This window comes from Coenobita brevimanus, chromosome 6 (assembly GCF_032717465.1).
Source record: "Coenobita brevimanus isolate Jiangsu-jjx chromosome 6, ASM3271746v2, whole genome shotgun sequence".
NCBI lineage: Eukaryota > Metazoa > Arthropoda > Malacostraca > Decapoda > Coenobitidae > Coenobita > Coenobita brevimanus.
The window spans coordinates 34,689,266-34,707,342 of NC_136959.1; the positions used below are offsets into that span (position 1 = coordinate 34,689,266).

Sequence of the window (18,077 nt, forward strand, 5' to 3'; positions counted from 1 at the left end):
ATCATCCTGGACTTTCATATCTAGGTAGTGTCCATGCATTATCCACACACACACACACTTGAATCAACACACGTTAGTTAGTTGATGAGTGGAAATAAAGGTTTCTCAGAATTCCCTTGAAATAAATATACTTTCTGTGTATTTTATATGTGTCCCGTTCTCTGTCACTTACCGTAACTATCCTTTTTTTTTTTATGTCTGTTTGTCTTCCTGTATATGGGAGAGGAATATTACTGACAAGGTTAGATGGATACAGTGAAGTGGGGACGTAGAATTAGGGAAATAGAGATAAGCTAATCCCACTAGACTCAGAATTTTATGAGTGGGTTGATACATCAAATAAAAGTGCTCAGACATATTAAATGAGTGAAGGACATATTGAGGATCAAGGTGATGAGGATATTACTGAAGGACAAGATGAGGATTTGAACGTTTTGCATTTGCGTTCTGGTCATACTTATTCAAGAGTCCTATAAATCAGTTAGATCCAAAATGGCCACTAGTCTTGCTAATGAGGGTAATCCTAGTGAGGAGACTGTGGAAGTTGAGACTACAACAGTACCTTTGGTCACTCAGGATATGCAAAATCCAGTCATTAGTGATAGTACTACAACCACTCACATACCTGTGTATACTTCAGATGTTTTTAGTACACCACAAGGTTTTGGACAGAATTTATTTTGTGTTCCTTATTCAAATGCATGGGGTATAAACACAGATGGTATTGGCATGCGAACCCAGAATCCTAATCAATGGGGCATGAATACTAATATTGGCATGCAAACCCAGAATCCTAATCAATGGGGCATGAATACTAATATTGGCATGCAAACCCAGGGCCCTTGTCCAAATACCTGGGGCATGACTAACAATATGGGCGTGCAAGGTCAGACTAACCCTCCTCCCTTGTGGCAGATACCTGTACCTAATCTGGCTACTGATATAGTATAGCAGTATCCTAACTGTACTGAAAGTCAGGCTTTGGCGAAGGCAGGCATATGCTATGCAGAAGCTAGCAAAGCCTTGCAAACTTCGGGCTGGAGAGATACAGCTACTAGTTCTCCACAGCAAAGGACCAAGGCTGTTAAGCCAGAGGTGAAAAGATGGTGTGTCATACATGGGCATTGTCCTGATGAAACGGACTGTTGCCCCTTTGTCATTGAAAAGAGGAAGAAACTAGGGAACCCAGCTAGTTCGGGGGAAGCTCAGGGCCGTGCACAAAAGTAATTAAAATAGTACAATCCACCGATGCGTGTGTGGCAGCTATTACTAAGGTGGACTTATTATCTCTTCCTTGGATCATAGGGAAAGGCCGAGTGTCCCTGATCGTAGATACAGGGGCATGTACAAACATTATTTCTAGTAAAGCGTTGGAAAGACTTAAAAGTGAAATGCCTTTAACAAACTGGACATTATCACCACCTGATGTAATGTTGACAGGTGTGACAGGGAGTAGAATGAAGATTGTAAGCCAGGTGCCGTTGACACTGAGGGCAGATAAACGATCTCCTGTGTTACATGCTACGTTTTATGTGGTTGAGGATTTTCCTCTGCCAGCTGATGGGCTGTTAGGCTTTGAAACCATGGAGGAGTATGATATAGTAATACACCCTCAAAGACATTCCATTTCCTTTAATGGTAAAGAGTTTGTAGACCTTAATCCCTCAGCGACACGAACTGGAACTGGCATCCAATCAGGAGCCGTCCAACCAGTTGTGACCCCGACAAGTGAAGCGTCAAGGGAGTCCCCGGATGCACACGAAGCGGAGGGTATGGACTGGAAGAAAGTCAGGGCTATAGTGAGTGGTAATCACCACTTACCCAGTCGAACTGTCTGTAAAATTCCTGTCCGAGTACCTGACGTGTCGGTGGGAACTGATGTAGCATGCTTAACTGAGACTGTAAAACATAAGGCATTGTCGCTGCAATCGACTCTGACTAGCTTTGGCCAAGACCAGAAGACGCCCCTCTTCATCGCAAATATCAGTGGTGGCGCAGTTAGCTCAGAGATGGTTGTTATATAGGCGACTTGATGTGCTATGGTGCCCCCATAAAGGAAGTCGACGACGTGCCGGTGATCTCTCCTGTAGTTACATCTCAAGCAACGACTCAGTCGGAACCCGTACGTCTGGCTAAGAAGGGACTGAGTAATGTTCCTTTAACATTTCAGCGGATGATAAACCAATTGTTTGGCGAGATGTTAGGGCAAGACGTCTTAGCGTATCTAGATGACCTATTTTCCTACACCACAGAACAAGGATCAGATAAGATCGTTCCTAGGCCTCACTGGCTTTTATAGGAGTTTTGTCCACAGGTATGCCATCATAGCATCACCTTTAACGACGCTACTTAAGAAGGACGCTGCATGGAAATGGGGACCCTCGGAAGAGAAAAGCTTCAACGAGCTCAAACAAGCCATGTCAGAAACACCCGTATTAGCGTTTCCTGATTATACTCAACCTTTCTATCTGTGCACGGACGCCTCAGGTCTGGGTCTGGGAGCGGTGTTACAGCAGAAGGATGAGCAAGGAAAGACACATACCATAGCGTATGCTAGTAGGGCATTAAGACCCCCAGAGAAGAACTATTCGACGACACATTTGGAGACATTAGCAGTCGTGTGGGCGTTAGGACATTTCCGGGATATTATTTTTGGCTACCGGATAATTGTTTAACTGACCATGCACCCATACGCGACTTGTTTAAAGGAAAAAACTTGCACGGTAAGGTTGCACGTTGGTTTGGCAAGGTAATGGAGTTTGATCCAGAGGTCAGATATTTATCAGGCCGTCAAAATGTTGTAGCCGACGCGTTGAGTAGAAACATTGCTGCTACCATAGCCGAGGATGTTGCTCTTGCTGAGTATTCCTCAGACACGGTAAAAGCGGAACAACGTAATGATGCGATGTGGTCTCAAGTCATCTATATGACACACTTCCATCTTCAACAGGGTCTTTTGTATAAGCAACCCCCAGGGAAGGACACTGCATATCAGTTGGTTGTTCCTGCTACCTTACAGCAAGCCGTGCTACAGTTAGTTCATGAAGTACCTCAAGCGGGTCATCCCGGTCGCGATAGATGCATACGTGAGGTGAGAAAGAAATACTATTGGCCGACCATGAGGAAGGACATAGAAGCCCACGTCAGTTCTGGTGTCAACATCTTTTTCCATATGAAGTTTAGTATCACACATTTTACATATTTTTAAAGCTGTTTAGTCATAATTAACAGTGTGTAATGAAGTGTGAATGATGAACAACCAAATATCATTTCGCTGTTAGCTGTGGTATAGGGAAGAAGGTGGATGGCAGACCACAAGGGCCACCCTGTTTCAATTATAAAATGAAGGTTAGGAGAAGTGAAAAGATATCTGAATAGTGCGTAAGTGTAAAGTCCTGGGGAACCATTTATTATGTTGGTATATGTGAATGTACTTAATACCATTTTATAGAGGTGTATAATGTGCTAGTAGAGTTGTCATTTATCTCTACTTTTTGCATAAGCCCAGAGTATATGTAATGCTCGGCACCTCACTTTTTAGCTGACCTCAGCACCGCGCCCTAGTCGGCTCGGTGAGTGTATAGCGTCAGAGGCCGTTTTACAGTTTTAAAGGGAGGTGGTGTCGCTCCTACATATCTCTCGGGTCGCAGTTATATTATTCTGTACCCAATAAAGAGAGATTTATTCTGCTCATTTCTGTCACCTTACGCTACCACTTAATAACAGACCAGCTTCCACCTTCTCGTGGCAGAGGACCTTTGGTGGGAAGTGTCGGGCAGTGACGGCGAGTAGCTGACGTGTACTACAGACAGTGTCGTCGATCCAACACGGTGGTCTAGTTATACTATACAGCAGAACACTTAATATGTAGTCAACTGCTACTCCATAACGGCTACATTAATGGTGGCCAGCAGTGCGACGATACATTTTATTGGTGCTAGCGGTGGCACGATATTTAGTGCTAGCCGTGTACCGACACAAGAGCAGTGCGAGTATAAGTGGTTGGGGAATGGCTATGAGAAGAAGAGATGAGAGGAGGGAGGAAGAGATCAGTAGGGTGGAAGTAGTGGAAGCGATGAAGAAGATTAAGTTGGGAAAGGCCCCAGGAATTGATGGAGTGTGTGGTGAAATGCTGAGGTATGGGGGTGAGATTGTTGTGGAGTGGATATGGAAGTTGTGTAGAATGGCTTGGGAAGAGGGAAGGGTTCCAGAGGACTGGAAATCAGGTATAATTATTCCTTTATATAAATGAAAAAGGGAGAGAGAAGTATGTGGTAACCATAGGGGTATTTGCCTTCTTAGTGTGACTGGTAAAATATATGGTAGAATACTCATTGATAGGGTTAGGCATATGACAGAGGAGCTAGTTGGAGAAGAGCAAGGAGGATTTAGGAAGAGAAAAAGGTGTGTAGATCAGATATTTGTTCTAAGATGTTTAGTGGAGAAGTGTCTAGAGAAGGGAAAGAAAGTGTATGCTGCCTTCATGGACTTGGAGAAAGCTTATGACGGAATAGATAGGCAAGGTATGTGGAAGGTATTAAGAATATATGGAGTGGAGGGGAAATTGTTGAATGCTGTGAAGAGTATGTACGAAGGAGCTAGGGCTACGGTGCGAGTGGATGGTGAGCTGAGTGAGTTCTTTGATCTCAATGTGGGACTGAAACAGGATTGTATGATGTCTCCATGGCTGTTTAATATATATATGGATGGGGTTGTAAAGGAGGTGCAGGGTAGGGCAGTGGATGTGGGGGTGGCTCTAATGAATGAGGGTGAGATTTGGAAGATTCCGGTGTTGCTGTTTGCTGATGATACAGTATTGTTGAGTGAAGATGAATGGGAGTTGCAAGGTTTGGTGAATGAATTTGGAACAGTGTGTAGGAGGAGGAAGCTGAAAATTAATGTAAACAAAAGTAAAGTTATGGTGTTTGAGAGGAATGAAGTCACAGAATGTACAGTGAGGTTGGATGGTAAGGATATGAAGAGTGTGAGTGCATTCAAGTATGGGTAGTGTGATGAGTAAGGATGGAACTTTGGTGGATGAAGTGCATGAAAGGGTACAGCAGGGAAGGAAGGTTGTTGATTCACTGAAAGCAGTGATGAGAAATTGGAAGGTGAGTATGGAAGTTAAAAGTCACTGCATGATAGTATTGTGATCCCTACCCTGACGTATGGAAGCGAGGCGTGGACCTTGCAAGAGGGGAACAAGTCAAGAGTGAGAGCAGTGGAATGAGTTACTTGGACAGGAGCATGTGGAGTGACATGGAGGGACAGGTTGACGAATGAAGAAGTGAAGGAACGTTGTGGGGTGGATGTGGTTGTGGCTGAGAAGATTAGGAGAAGTACACTGAGGTGGTTTGGACATGTGGAGAGAAAGGAGAATGAAAGACTGACTAAGAGGGTGTATGTAGGTGAGGTGGAGGGAGGGAGAGGGAGGGGTAGACCGAGGATGAGGTGGAGAGATGGAGTTAAGAGGTATGTGAGGGAGGGGGGGTGAGTTGGGGGGAGGGTAGTCAAATGGTGGGTGACAGATCGACTTGGAGGCGTTTTGTCTGCGGCCACCCTTTGCGGGATTAGGGCGTCGGGCTATAGATAGATAGATACAGAAATTTGGCCATAGAATTTTTTTTTCCTTTCCGCACGAGCAGATGGTTAAACCTTTTTTATCATACATATACTTAAATTTATGAAGAGTTTTGGCACACAGTATTTCATTCAGTAGTGCATTCCACTGACCAATGGCCCTATTTGAGAAACTGAGATTATACGTCTTTAGCACCTCTAATTTTATGCGGTTTTTTTGTAGTGTCCTCCTGCTGATGCTTCCCAGTAGGTTCTATACTGATGTCTATTTTCTCTTTTCATGTGATGCATTTATATAGCATAATCATGTCTCCTCTGTTCCTCCTCTCTTGTAATCTTGGTAGGTTTGGTTTCTCTAGTTTTTCGTCACTGCTTAGATCCCATAAGCTTGGTACCCATCATGTAGTGGGCCTTTGTGCTTTTTCCATCTTATCTATGTGTTTATCAGATGTGAATTCCATATTACTCATCATACTCCAGCGTTGGTCTGATGAATGATATCTTCCTCAGCATGTCTCCATTTATATATGTGAATGCTATTCTCATATTAGCTAGCAGCCACACAGTGTATACATGTTCCGTGCGTTTTTACTGATGTTGTCAGTCGGAGATAGTCTGTTACTGATAATCACTCCTAGGTCCTTCTCCTTTTCTTATCTGTGTAGGGTTGAACTTTCTAGAACATAATCACAGCCTGGTCTTTTTTCACATTTACCAAACTTAATTACATGGCATTTATCCACAATGAATTCCATTTGCCATCTACTGTTCCATTCATGAAGCTTATTTAATTCTTCTGTAGCTTTCTGCAAGAGTATGTGTTTGTAATTCTTCTTTGTATTGTTGGATCATCAGCAAACATATTTAACTTTCATTTCCAGTGTTGCTGTCAATGTCATTCATATATTCTCAAAACATAATTTGTGCCAGCACTGAGCCCTGTGAGACTCCACTAGTCACTTCTCCCCATGATGAGTAATTTCCCTCTAGCACTGTTTTCATTTCCTTTATTCTGAGAAAATCCTGCATCCAACAGTACGGATTACCTTGGATCCCTCTTTGATGGCACAGTTTCCATAAAAGTCTTTGGTGTGGTACTGTCAAATACTTTCTTAAAATCTAAACAGTTATTGTCGACCCATCCTTCTGTTTTCTGTACTGTTTCTATAACTCTATCATAGTAGCTCAATAATCAATAAAACATGATTTTCCCTTTCTAAAACCGAACTGTTTATCATATTGCACTCTTCCAGACCGTGGCTGAATCGGCAGAGAGGCGGCCTGGAATCCGGATGGATCAAGGTTTGAATCCCGGCTGGAGCAGGGAACAGTTTAAGGATCTGAATTTCATAAATGCAGACTTTCCTGATCTACCAGAAAACCTGCCGACATGTCGTAAAAGTACCCCCGCTAATACAAGTACATCAGTCCTGTATGAGACAGCCCTAGCATGTAATCAATATGGATGGTGGGTGTTAGCGCCGAAGTGGTGACATGTGGAAGTGTAGGAGGACAACTGGGCTTTGGGATAGGCCACTGCTCCCAAGAAACAGGCCCTGAAGCCTTTGCCCAGAGTCCGACGCATAAATAAAAAAATGTTCATATCAGCTTTTCTAGTATCTTATAACACTGGTCAGAGATACTTGTCGGTAGTTGAGTGGATTCTATTTCCTTTCTTGATTAGGGGATCAATATTTGCTTTCTCCCAGATATCAAGCAGATTACCTTGACTTAATGATTCCTTGAATATTAATTATATTGGTCTGCTTAACTCTTCTGCACATTCATGTAGCACCCGACCTAAGATTTCGTCAGGACCATTTTGTTTTTCCTTTGTTTAATTTGCTCGACTCCTCCTGTACCTCTTTTTCCGATATTAGTATATCAGGTAATATGTGTGGTCAAGCATATTCTCTATCTTCTTTTCCAGAAGTACTCTCTTCTGTAATACGTGGTTGGAAGTTTTTGTTAAGTACTTCACAAATATCTTCATTGAGATAGATTATCCCCTTTATCCATGATGGACTGTATTTTATCTTTAACATTGGTTTTGCTTCGGATATAGCTGTAAAACAGCTTTGGTTGGTAACACCTTTTATTTATAATGTCGTCCTTAAACCAGTATTTGAGTTTCTGTCCTTGTGTTTGTATAATCATTTTTTGCCTGGTTATAGTTGTATGCACTCTCATTATTGTGTCTTCTGTATCTAATCCACAGAAAATCTGTTTTTTGTCTTTTGATTGTTTACATTTTGTAACAAACCATTTCATTATCCTTATTTCTCCTTGTACTGAATTATACAATTTTGGACCCGTTTCATAAAATTCACAGAATTTTTTTTTATATAACATTTGTATCTTGTCCTCTAAGCACCCTTTCCCAAAATATCTCTCTGAAGTACTTCTAGTTCATGATTGTTGCCTTTTTTTTTTTTTTTAGTTTAGGATCTTTTTGTAACTTTCATTACTGCTAATTATATCATATTCAGTCCTGAAGCTGCAATTAAATACTACATGGTTGCTTTTGCCGAATGGAAGGTGATACATTCTGTTGTCAATGTCATTATCTAGCCTAGTAAATAAAAGGTCTATATTGATGGATCTTCTAGTCCTCTTTTTCCGGTGTTTTCCTCTACATGTTGTGTTAGGGAAAAACTCCTGTACATTATCCAGGAGCTTTTGATCTCAACAGCTTTCATAGCTACATGCAACTACAATATTTCAGTTTATATATGTAGTTAATATAAGTTCTTTCAAATTTTTCATCCATTCTATGTAGCAGGGCTCTTAAACTCTGAATTGTAGTTCCTGCCAAGTCTTCATATTCACTTTTTTCTCAATTGTTGTTTTGGGTGGCATCTATAAATTTGCCACCATTATTTGCCCTTCAGATGTGTTGATCTCTACTGCAATTAATTCAACTTGCAAATTAATATCTAGTTCTCCCAGTTTGACTTGTAGATTTTTCTTTGTTAACATCATAACGCCTCCTCCTTTTTTCAAATTTCTATCTCTTCTCCATATATTGCATTCCTCAAAACTTTGGGTGTCGTTTGATATCCTTGGGATTCATTTTGCTTCAGTTAGGCAAATAATATGAGGTTCCTTTTTTTTTTTTTTTTTTGTATAGTCTTTTATCTCTAATAATTTGGTTACCATTCCATCTATATTTGAATACATCATCTTAATATGTTGTTTACATATTTGACATAGTTTGAGTCTACCACCTTCCTTTTTTTTTAGTCCCTGTTTTTTCTGTACCACTTTATTACCTGTAACCCTACTACTTTGTAAAAAAAAATGTACTTCTCTCTTCCTCTGACCATTCTTCATATTTTTTTTTTTTTTTGCTTCTTCTCTCTTTTCCTTTAGTAATCCCCATTCCTCTTGAGTTAGACATCTTTTTATTCATCCTTCTTATAATTCTTCTTTATCCATGAAATTGTTAGCATTTTTTAACCTCTACTGTGTTCACGCTTTGGAAGGTTACTTGACTTATTTCTCTCAAATTTCCCTTGCCTTTTGTGTTCCTCTATATCTTTATCACAGAACTGATATCCTCTGGTACTGCCTTCAATGTGTTCATTATAATTACCATCTCCTTTTTGTCTCTCGAGATTCTGTTTCTCATTTCTTCTTTATCTTTACCAGTGATTACTGTAGATTTATTGATCTCAGCTGATTTCTTGACCAGATTCGGGTTTTTTATTATTTCTTTCACTTCCTCACTTATGCTTTTTTTTTCTTTGACTTTTGTTTCTAAATCTTTCTTTACTTTTTCCATTTCAGTATATGTAGTTTGTATTTCATCTTTGATGTTTCTCATCATTTCATTCTCCTGGGTTATCTTCTCTTCAGTTTCACTGGTTTGGTCTATCAGAGTGCTTGCTTGCCTAATGGTCTCTGTATCATTTCTGAACTCCTCAATAATTTTCTTATGGATGGCAACTGTACTCCCCATTTCACTAGTCTTCTTTCTCAGTGAATCTGCCTCAACTGACAAGTCATTTAATAGGTCTTTTCTGTTTACTAAGTCTTAATTTTTCCCTGTACTTGCGTAGTTTCTTTTTAATTTCCTCTATTTCCATTTGAAAATTTTCTCCAGTTTATTCACTGTCTTTACTAATTTATTATATGTTTCCATTTCAGCCAGTTCTGGATAGAAATCATCATCTTGTTTCTACTATTTTCCATTCATTCCATAGCCAAATTTCGTAAGTAATTTGCAGAAAGATAATTCTTACTTACAAATCTGGCATCTCCCCACCACGTCCGCAAGCCTTGGCTGTATTGTCTGCTGTTTTTGCTGTATGATCAGACTCCTTAACACACTGATTTTTGTTTATATTCTTTAGTCTACACTTTTTTTTTTTTTTTTTTGCTATTTCTTGCTCTACTTTGTTGAATCATCATTTAATTTAGGTTAATACCACGTTGAGTACACCGCTTCCCGTCCGATCAGCGAAGTTAAGCAACGTTGGGTCTGGTTAGTACTTGGATGGGTGACCGCCTGGGAACACCAGATGCTGTTGGCATCCCTACGTGTCAAGTGGGGTTGGTGGAGGTTTAGTGCGCCTCCCTGTAAAACAGTTAACTCTAAGCCCTTGGCCACCCCATTTGGGATACATGGCATCTGGCAATGAATGATTAGATATGCCCAGAGTGGAGCTTAGCGCTGGTATGTCCGACCAGCACCTCTCTGATGCCTCATTGGTGAGTGTGTGTGTGTGTTTTATATAGTGCTTCGCTTCAACTACACCCAGTGATTTTTTGTGTGTTTCGGGGGCGGTTCAGTCACTGTTAAAAGTATCTACCCTGTATCACATGTTCATTTCCTGCTCTAAATGGCACAAGAACGTCCAGCTTAGCAGACTGAGCCATCACTGAAAAACATACGATAGTGCCACCATCAGTTTCCAGCAGACCGCCATTCAAGGGCCATCTTGTACCTATCTATCTTTTTATCTACCTATCTATCAATGTAGTGAGAGAGAGAGAGAGAGAGAGAGAGAGAGAGAGAGAGAGAGAGAGAGAGAGATACTGATACACTTAATTGACCTCATCCAACACTGTACATGTGAATTCTGAAGCCCAGGTCAGTTGAGCTGGAGCTCTTGCACAGACCTGTTACTAGACTTACCATACCGAAGAAAAAACAAACGAGACCTACAGGTAATACAAACTAATATAAAATTTTGTAACTTCAGTTCCCACAATAGTCATTACAAACAAAACATTATGAATATACATGTACAACACCTCGTATAAAATGAAAAGATATTAAGAAGCGAGATTTGCCAGTTAGGTAGCCGAGATCTTTCTCGACGTTTCTCGTACCGTAAGTTCCGGCATCGGTACGTGTCAGAGTTGCCAGTTTGCCTGCTGTTTGTAAGCGTTGTTGTTTCGTACGTTATGCATTTATTTTTGTGCTCTTTTTCTTTATAATGTTTTATTTAAGTGATTGCTTGTTAAATTGTGTAGTTTAAGTTCGTATGGTTAATGATTCAGAGTGTTATGTAATGTGAGACAACTCTAGCATGTTTTGATGTTTCCTAGTGGCTAACTGTTGCTGCTAAGAGCGGGTACAAGACCAGCACGTCCGAGAATGTTTGAGTAGATCTTTCTAGAACAATGCAAGTTTATATAAGGATGAATAAGAGACTAGAACGAGTTTAGTCGGGTTTCAGTTCAGTTTGAGAGAAAAATAAAGTTGGTTTTCAGTCTGAGTGTAGTGCAGTGCTGTTTGTGAAGTGCTGCCGGCAAGCATTAAGGGTAATTACTGTCTGAAGATTATTTTCTGTACTTGTGTAATAAGTGAAGTGTTGGCAAGCATTAAGTGTACTAACTGTGAAATGTTGTCAAGCATTAAGTGTACTAACTGTGAAATGTTGTCAAGCATTAAGTGTAACTGCAATTAGTAAAATGTGTATAGCACCAGTACTTGTGAGAACAGTTAAGAGAAGTTGGACAGCATTAAGTGGAATTACTTGGAAAATAAAGACAGTGAACTTTAAGGAGCCAGTGTTTAATTTCACCTCAGCTGATCTTGTGTGCTGTACACCTAAAGGCTGACCGTAGGAAGAACAACTCACTTGGCAACGTCCTTCCTGTACTGTACTACCGCTATTGGAGCCTGTGGCAGTGTGGGGACTGGGACATAACACTGGTGTCAGGAGTGTGGGATTATTAAGTGCTGCGGTGAGTCAAACCTTTGACATGGAAGCAGGAGGTGTGAAGACAGGGTCTAGAGCTGGGCAGGAGGAGGAAATTTCCCTGGTGACAATCGTCAAGCTATTGAAGACACAGAATGAACAAATACAGGCACATACTAAAGAACTCAAAGAACAAAACCAAAGAACTCAAAGAACAATTATTACAGGTACAAAAAGGTACAACTGAAGCCACAGAGTGAACAACCTGAAGCACCAGGTGATGAACAAAAAGAACGATATGAGCAACTTCATGAGGCATCAGAGGAGCAACAGAGGGAATTACAACCAAGGATGCAAGGACAGCTAGGTGCTTTCATGGGGGAAATGAAGGAAGAACAGCAACAGCTTAAGGAGGAAGTGGATGCTAAGCTAGAGCAGCAGAAGTATGAGGTAAGTAATAATGTGATGGAGTGTAAACAGCATGTAGATGACCAGCTGAAGACAATTAGTGAGGAAATAATGACGGAGTGCAGACAGCATGTGGACAACCAGGTGAAGATTAGTGAGGGAATTGTGATGGAGTGCAGACAGCATGAAGATAACCAGTTGAAGCATGTAGCTGACCATGTGAAGATAATTAGTGAGAATATTGAGGCTGTAGAGAAATATTGCACTGCTGAGCCTCAGGTTAGTGTATATGGAGCATATGAAAGGAAGGGACAGTGTATGGTGAATTTTGACGGATCCCAGGCATCGAAAGGTAGCACTGCAGGGTTGAATAATCAGAATGCAGAAGTTTGGATCCTGGCCTTAATTTTGATGCCTTGGTTTTTAGGCCCCAAACTAGTGAAGTGCATGGCTATAATGGGGGTCCAATTAAAAAGAAACCTCAGGAAGCTGATGGTAAGAGTATCTCGGGAAGCTTACCGTGCACAGTTTGAGTTACTTGCAGATCAGAATGGTTGGGATCATAAGAAGAAGGCTGCAGAAGACCCACCACTGAAGAAATGCAGGAGAACCTTTGTGAATAGTGTGTGGGAAGACAGAAGAACAGATGACATGCAGTGTAGTAGGAATGGGAATCATAGGAAGAAATGCTGCTGTACTGTAGTGACGGGGCTGGCACCAGATGTTGAAGACCTGGGGAGAATGCAGATGGAGGATGCAGATTTGCAACCGGTACTGGAGTGGCTGCAGCAGAGTGTAGTGCGACCATCTTGGGAGGGGGTTTCTGGGTTAAGCCCTGTGACCAAGAGCTACTGGAGTCAGTGGAGCCTTCTTCGTTTGAACAACGGACTACTGGAGTGTCAGTGCGAGACACCCGATGGCCTGAGCAAGTATTGGCAACTGGTGGTTCCGAAGAAGATAAGGTCCAAGATCTTGGATGAGTCCCATAACCAGATCACTAGTGAGCATCTGGGAGTAAAGAAAACTCTAAGCCGACTGTGACAGAGATTCTACTGGATTGGCATGCGTCAGGATGTTGAAGAGTGGTGTTGGGCCTGTGATGTGTGCTGTGCCAAGAAGGTGCCCAAGAAACGTGGTTATGTCCCTCTCCAGCTGTACCAAGTGGGTGCACCAATGGAAAGAGTAGTGGTGGACATTGCTGGACCTTTGCCACTCGCTGAGAGCAGAAGCCAGTATATATGTGTCACCATGGACTACTTCACAAAGTGGCCAGAAGCCTATGCTATCCCTGATCAGGAGGCTGCGACTGTTGATAAGGTGTTGCTTGATCAGTTTTTCTGTTGTTTTGGGATGCCACAAGAGCTACATTCAGACCAGGGTAGAAACTTCGATTCAGCTGTGTTCTGTGAGTGCTGCAAGTTATTGGGGATCAAGAAGACCAGGATGACCCCACTAAAGCCACATTCAGATGGGATGGTGGAGAAATTCAACTGGACCCTGGGACAAGAACTGGCCAAGTACTGCATTGATGGACAAACAGACTGGGACCAGATATTACCTGCTTTGCTGATAGCATATTGGTCTGCATCCCATGATTCTACTGGCTACATTCCTGCAAAACTGATGTTGGGCCACGAGTTATGTTTACCCATTGAATTTTTAATGGGAAGACCACCTGGTGAAAAGCTGCCTACAGACACCACCGGCTATGTGCAGCACCTTCAGGAAAGGCTAGCTGAGGTACATCATCAAATGTGAGGAGCCCTTAAGTTTTCAGGAGGGGTGATGAAGTGCAAGCATGATGCCAAGGCAAGTGAGTTGAGTTTCCAGGATGGTGATCAAGTTTGGTTATACAATCCTCAGCGAAAGAAGGGACAATCACCAAAGCTGCAAAGCCCATGGGATGGGCCTTACACTGTGTTGGACCACCTATCAGATATAAAGTATCGGATTCGGGAAGGCAGGAAGTTTCGCCCAAAGGTGGTAAACGTGAATCGTCTGTGGCAGTACCATGGGCCAGGACAGTTCAGTTAGGACTTCTCCGAGGAACTGTGCTCACCTGCAGCCGAGGATGTTGAGGAGGACAAAGTAGCGGAAGTTCAAGAGCATGGTGCCAGTTTCCCAAGAGAAGAAGTGAATCAAGAAGAGGACCAAGACCTTCCTGGAGAAGTGGACTGTGTGGAGGAGCAAGGACATCGTCAGAAGTGGCACAGAAGAAGACCTTCAAAGTTGAAGGATTATTTTGTGTATGGTTAGATGTTTCATTAGGATTAACATTTATGTTTGTATAGGATATACTGAGTAGTTTTGTCAGGACGACAAAGAACTAGGAAGGGAGTTGTGTTAAGAAGCGAGATTTGCCAGTTAGGTAGCCGAGATCTTTCTCGACGTTTTTCATACCGTAAGTTCCGGCGTCAGTACGTGTCAGAGTTGCCAGTTTGCCTGCTGTTTGTGAGTGTAGATGTTTCGTAAGTTATGCATTTATTTTTGTGCTCTTTTTCTTTACAATGTTTTATTTAAGTGACTGCTTGTTAAATTATGTAGTTTAAGTTCGTATGGTTAATGATTCAGAGTGTTATGTAATTTGAGACAACTCTAGCATGTTTTGATGTCTCCTAGTTGCTAACTGTTGTTGCTAGGAGCAGGTACAAGACCAGCACGTCCGAGAATGTTTGAGAAGTAGATCTTTCTAGAACAATGCAAGTTTATATAAGGATGGACAAGAGACAAGAACGAGTTTAGTCGGGTTTCAGTTCAGTTTGAGTGAAGTTTAGTTGGTTTTCAGTTTGAGTGTAGTGCAGTGCTGTTTGTGAAGTTTGTGAAATGTTGCTGGGAAGCATTAGGGGTAATTACTGTCAGTGAAGATTATTTTCAGTACTTGTGTAATAAGTAGTGTTGGCAAGCATTATGTGAACTAACTGCGAAGTGTTGTCTAGCACAAGTTGCTCTAATGCTATGTAAACTTTGTCCTCCACATTGTCATCGATTGGGGAATCACTCTGGCCCTGAATGTCTTTATTGGCCAGGTCACTGGTAACAGGTGAATTGCCGAGACAATGGGGGGGGGAGATTATGCAGTGTAAGGCATTGTCCCTGCTTGGCATCTTGTAGAGGAATAGAGGAAGGTGTCCCGTGTATATGTACGAAAAATCACGCACGAAAATTGAAAATTGTGCAAATTAGGGACCTTGCAATTGCACGACGTACCAGTACATCGTCGGGACTGGCAAATGCAAAATGTTGCAACGTACCCATACGTCATCGGGACGTCTCGGGTTAAGATGTTAATGTTTGATTAGCAGCCTTAGAGTGAGGTGCAGCTCTTTGTGTATATATATATATATATATATATATATATATATATATATATATATATATATATATATATATATATATATATATATATATATATATATATATATATATATATATATATATATATATATATATATATATATATATATATATATATATATACACACACACACACACACTCGTGACAATGTCCCGCTTTTAGCTCCAGTAAATCTGGTCAGTTTTAGTCATGCATTAAGTGTAACTGCAATTAGTAAAGTGTGTATAGCTCCATTGCTTGTGAGAACAGTTAAGAGAAGTTGGAAAGTGTTAAGTGGAGTTACTTGGAAAAAATAAAAGACAGTGAACTTTAAGGAGCCAGTGTTCATTTTCGCCTCAGCTGATCTTGTGTACTGAACACCTAAACGCTGACCGTAGGAAGAACAACTCACTGGGTAACGTCCTTCCTGTACTGTACTACTGTTGTTGGAGCCTGTGGCAGTGTGGGGACTGGGACGTAACAATATACTGTATACTCAACTAGACAGTTTATACAGTACACAAGTAACACATAATTTCTACAGTGCAACAAGAGAAAATAATGAATATATAAAAAGAATTAGAGATGCGAATAATTATTTAGAAACCTTTGTTTCATATTGTGCTTAAAAACATCACATGATGTAATACACTTTAAATATTCTGTTAGCTGGTTCCAGCATTTCATTTCGCCAACCATTATACTATGCTGTGCATGGGATGTTCTACATAGTGGGAATCTCAGATCATTTGGCTTTCTTCTGTCTGGATTCTGTGATATGAGCTGAAAACCACTATCAACTGGATATATGTGCAATGCTATATATACAAATATGAGAGTCTTGAGTGATAAAACGTCAGGTAATTCAAGTAATTTTAAGTCCTTGAACAGAGGGTTTGTGTGAACATAACGCTGGCTGTTGGTCATAACACGTATCAACTTTTTTTTATGTAATGAAAAGACTATCAAGGTTAGTTTTAATTGTTCCTCCCCATATAGCTGCGCAATACAACAGGTGTGGATAAGCTAATGATAAGTAAATGTGTCTTAAACATGTAATGGTAATGTTATTTCATATATTATATATTACTCCCGTTACTTTGCTTTATTTAACCATTTCTTCAAGTACCTGAGACTTCCATTTTAATTTATCATCAATAATAACACCTAAAAAACTGGACTCATTAACTTGATTTAACATGAGGTTGTCAATATATACATCAGTATGTGCTGCCTGCATCATTAAAGAATGTGATAACATAAAATGTGTTTTACTAATATTTAAAGTTAATTTATTACTTTTTATCCAGTGTGATAACGTAACGAGTTCTTCATTCAATGTATTTTCAATTTCCGTAAGGTTTTGGCCCTGGAGAAAAATGGTCGTGTCATCAGCAAAGAGTATGAATTTTAGTTTTTCAGAGAGAGAGAGAAATGCTTAGTGCTATTTTCCAGGTGAGTGATGAGGGTAAAAACAGTAAGCCTCGGGAACGCTCTCTCTCTCTTGTACCTTGTATTTTTTTTAAACCCTTAGGTGACGCTAGGTACAAGTTGTTCCTCTTTACATCTACGGACAGTAAGGAATGAAGTGCTGTCTCATACATGAGGGGGGGTGGGAGGAAATCCATGGAGTCCTTGAAATGTTGGTCCACGAGGATACTTAATCCATTAAAAAAAAAAAAAAAAGTGCAAATAGATCCATGAGGGAAAATTGGTCACTGAAGGAATAGGTCCCTGGGGATAACTGATGCGTGGGTGATTGACCTTTAGGGGTGCAGCAAGAGATTTTATAAACTAGTGATATGTTACTTTGTAGCAGTTTGCATCAATAGCCAATGAAAAGAGAGGTAAATTATAAAGCGCTTCACACAGACACTTCAGGAGCACAGCTATAAACTGGTTACTGGGGCAGACTACTATAGAGACTGGTTGCAACAGACGCACGTTACTGAGCTTCTGATAAAGCCAACTTGACTGCTTGGATGGGCTTCTGACAACACCAGGGAAGAATTTAATTATTTGTCACCAACAGGAATGAATGTTTTGGCAACAATCGGTAAGAATATTGTGGTACCAACAAGGAAAAGTAAATTGGCTGGAAAAGGGAATTATAATTGGCTGCAACAGGGAAAAATATTTTTCATGGAAGAAGAAACTGTAATTTGGCTGCACCAGGAAGGAATAACGTAACTCCAAAGGGAAAGAAAACTGTACTTTGTCAGTAGCATTTGACAGCAATAGGGATGCATATTATGTCAGTAACATCTGACATCCATGTGGAGGAATACTTTGACAGTAATAAGGAACATTAATTTAGCGACGGAAATGGAAAAATCATTTGGCAAGAGCATTGAAGAATAATTTGGATATAAAGAAACACTAATAATATGGCAGGAACAGGAAAGGTTGTGCTTCATGAAAAAATTATGAAATCAGGACATGAATTATTTTGCTTCATTAATCAGACGCAGGGAATCCTAACTATGGAGAGAGAGAGAGAGAGAGAGAGAGAGAGAGAGAAATGTTGTACTGCGTGTGGCAGAAAAAATACTGTTGTAAGTAGAAGGGATGACAATCCTTCGTCCTGCCCTCTGTCTTTCAAG

The 18,077-nt window shown here is 40.8% G+C and overlaps 1 pseudogene; it reads left to right on the forward strand.

Moving 5' to 3' along the window:
- Positions 1–9,996: 9,996 nt before the first annotated feature.
- LOC145402771 (5S ribosomal RNA) lies at positions 9,997–10,115 on the forward strand (annotated as a pseudogene).
- The last annotated feature ends 7,962 nt before the right edge of the window (positions 10,116–18,077 follow it).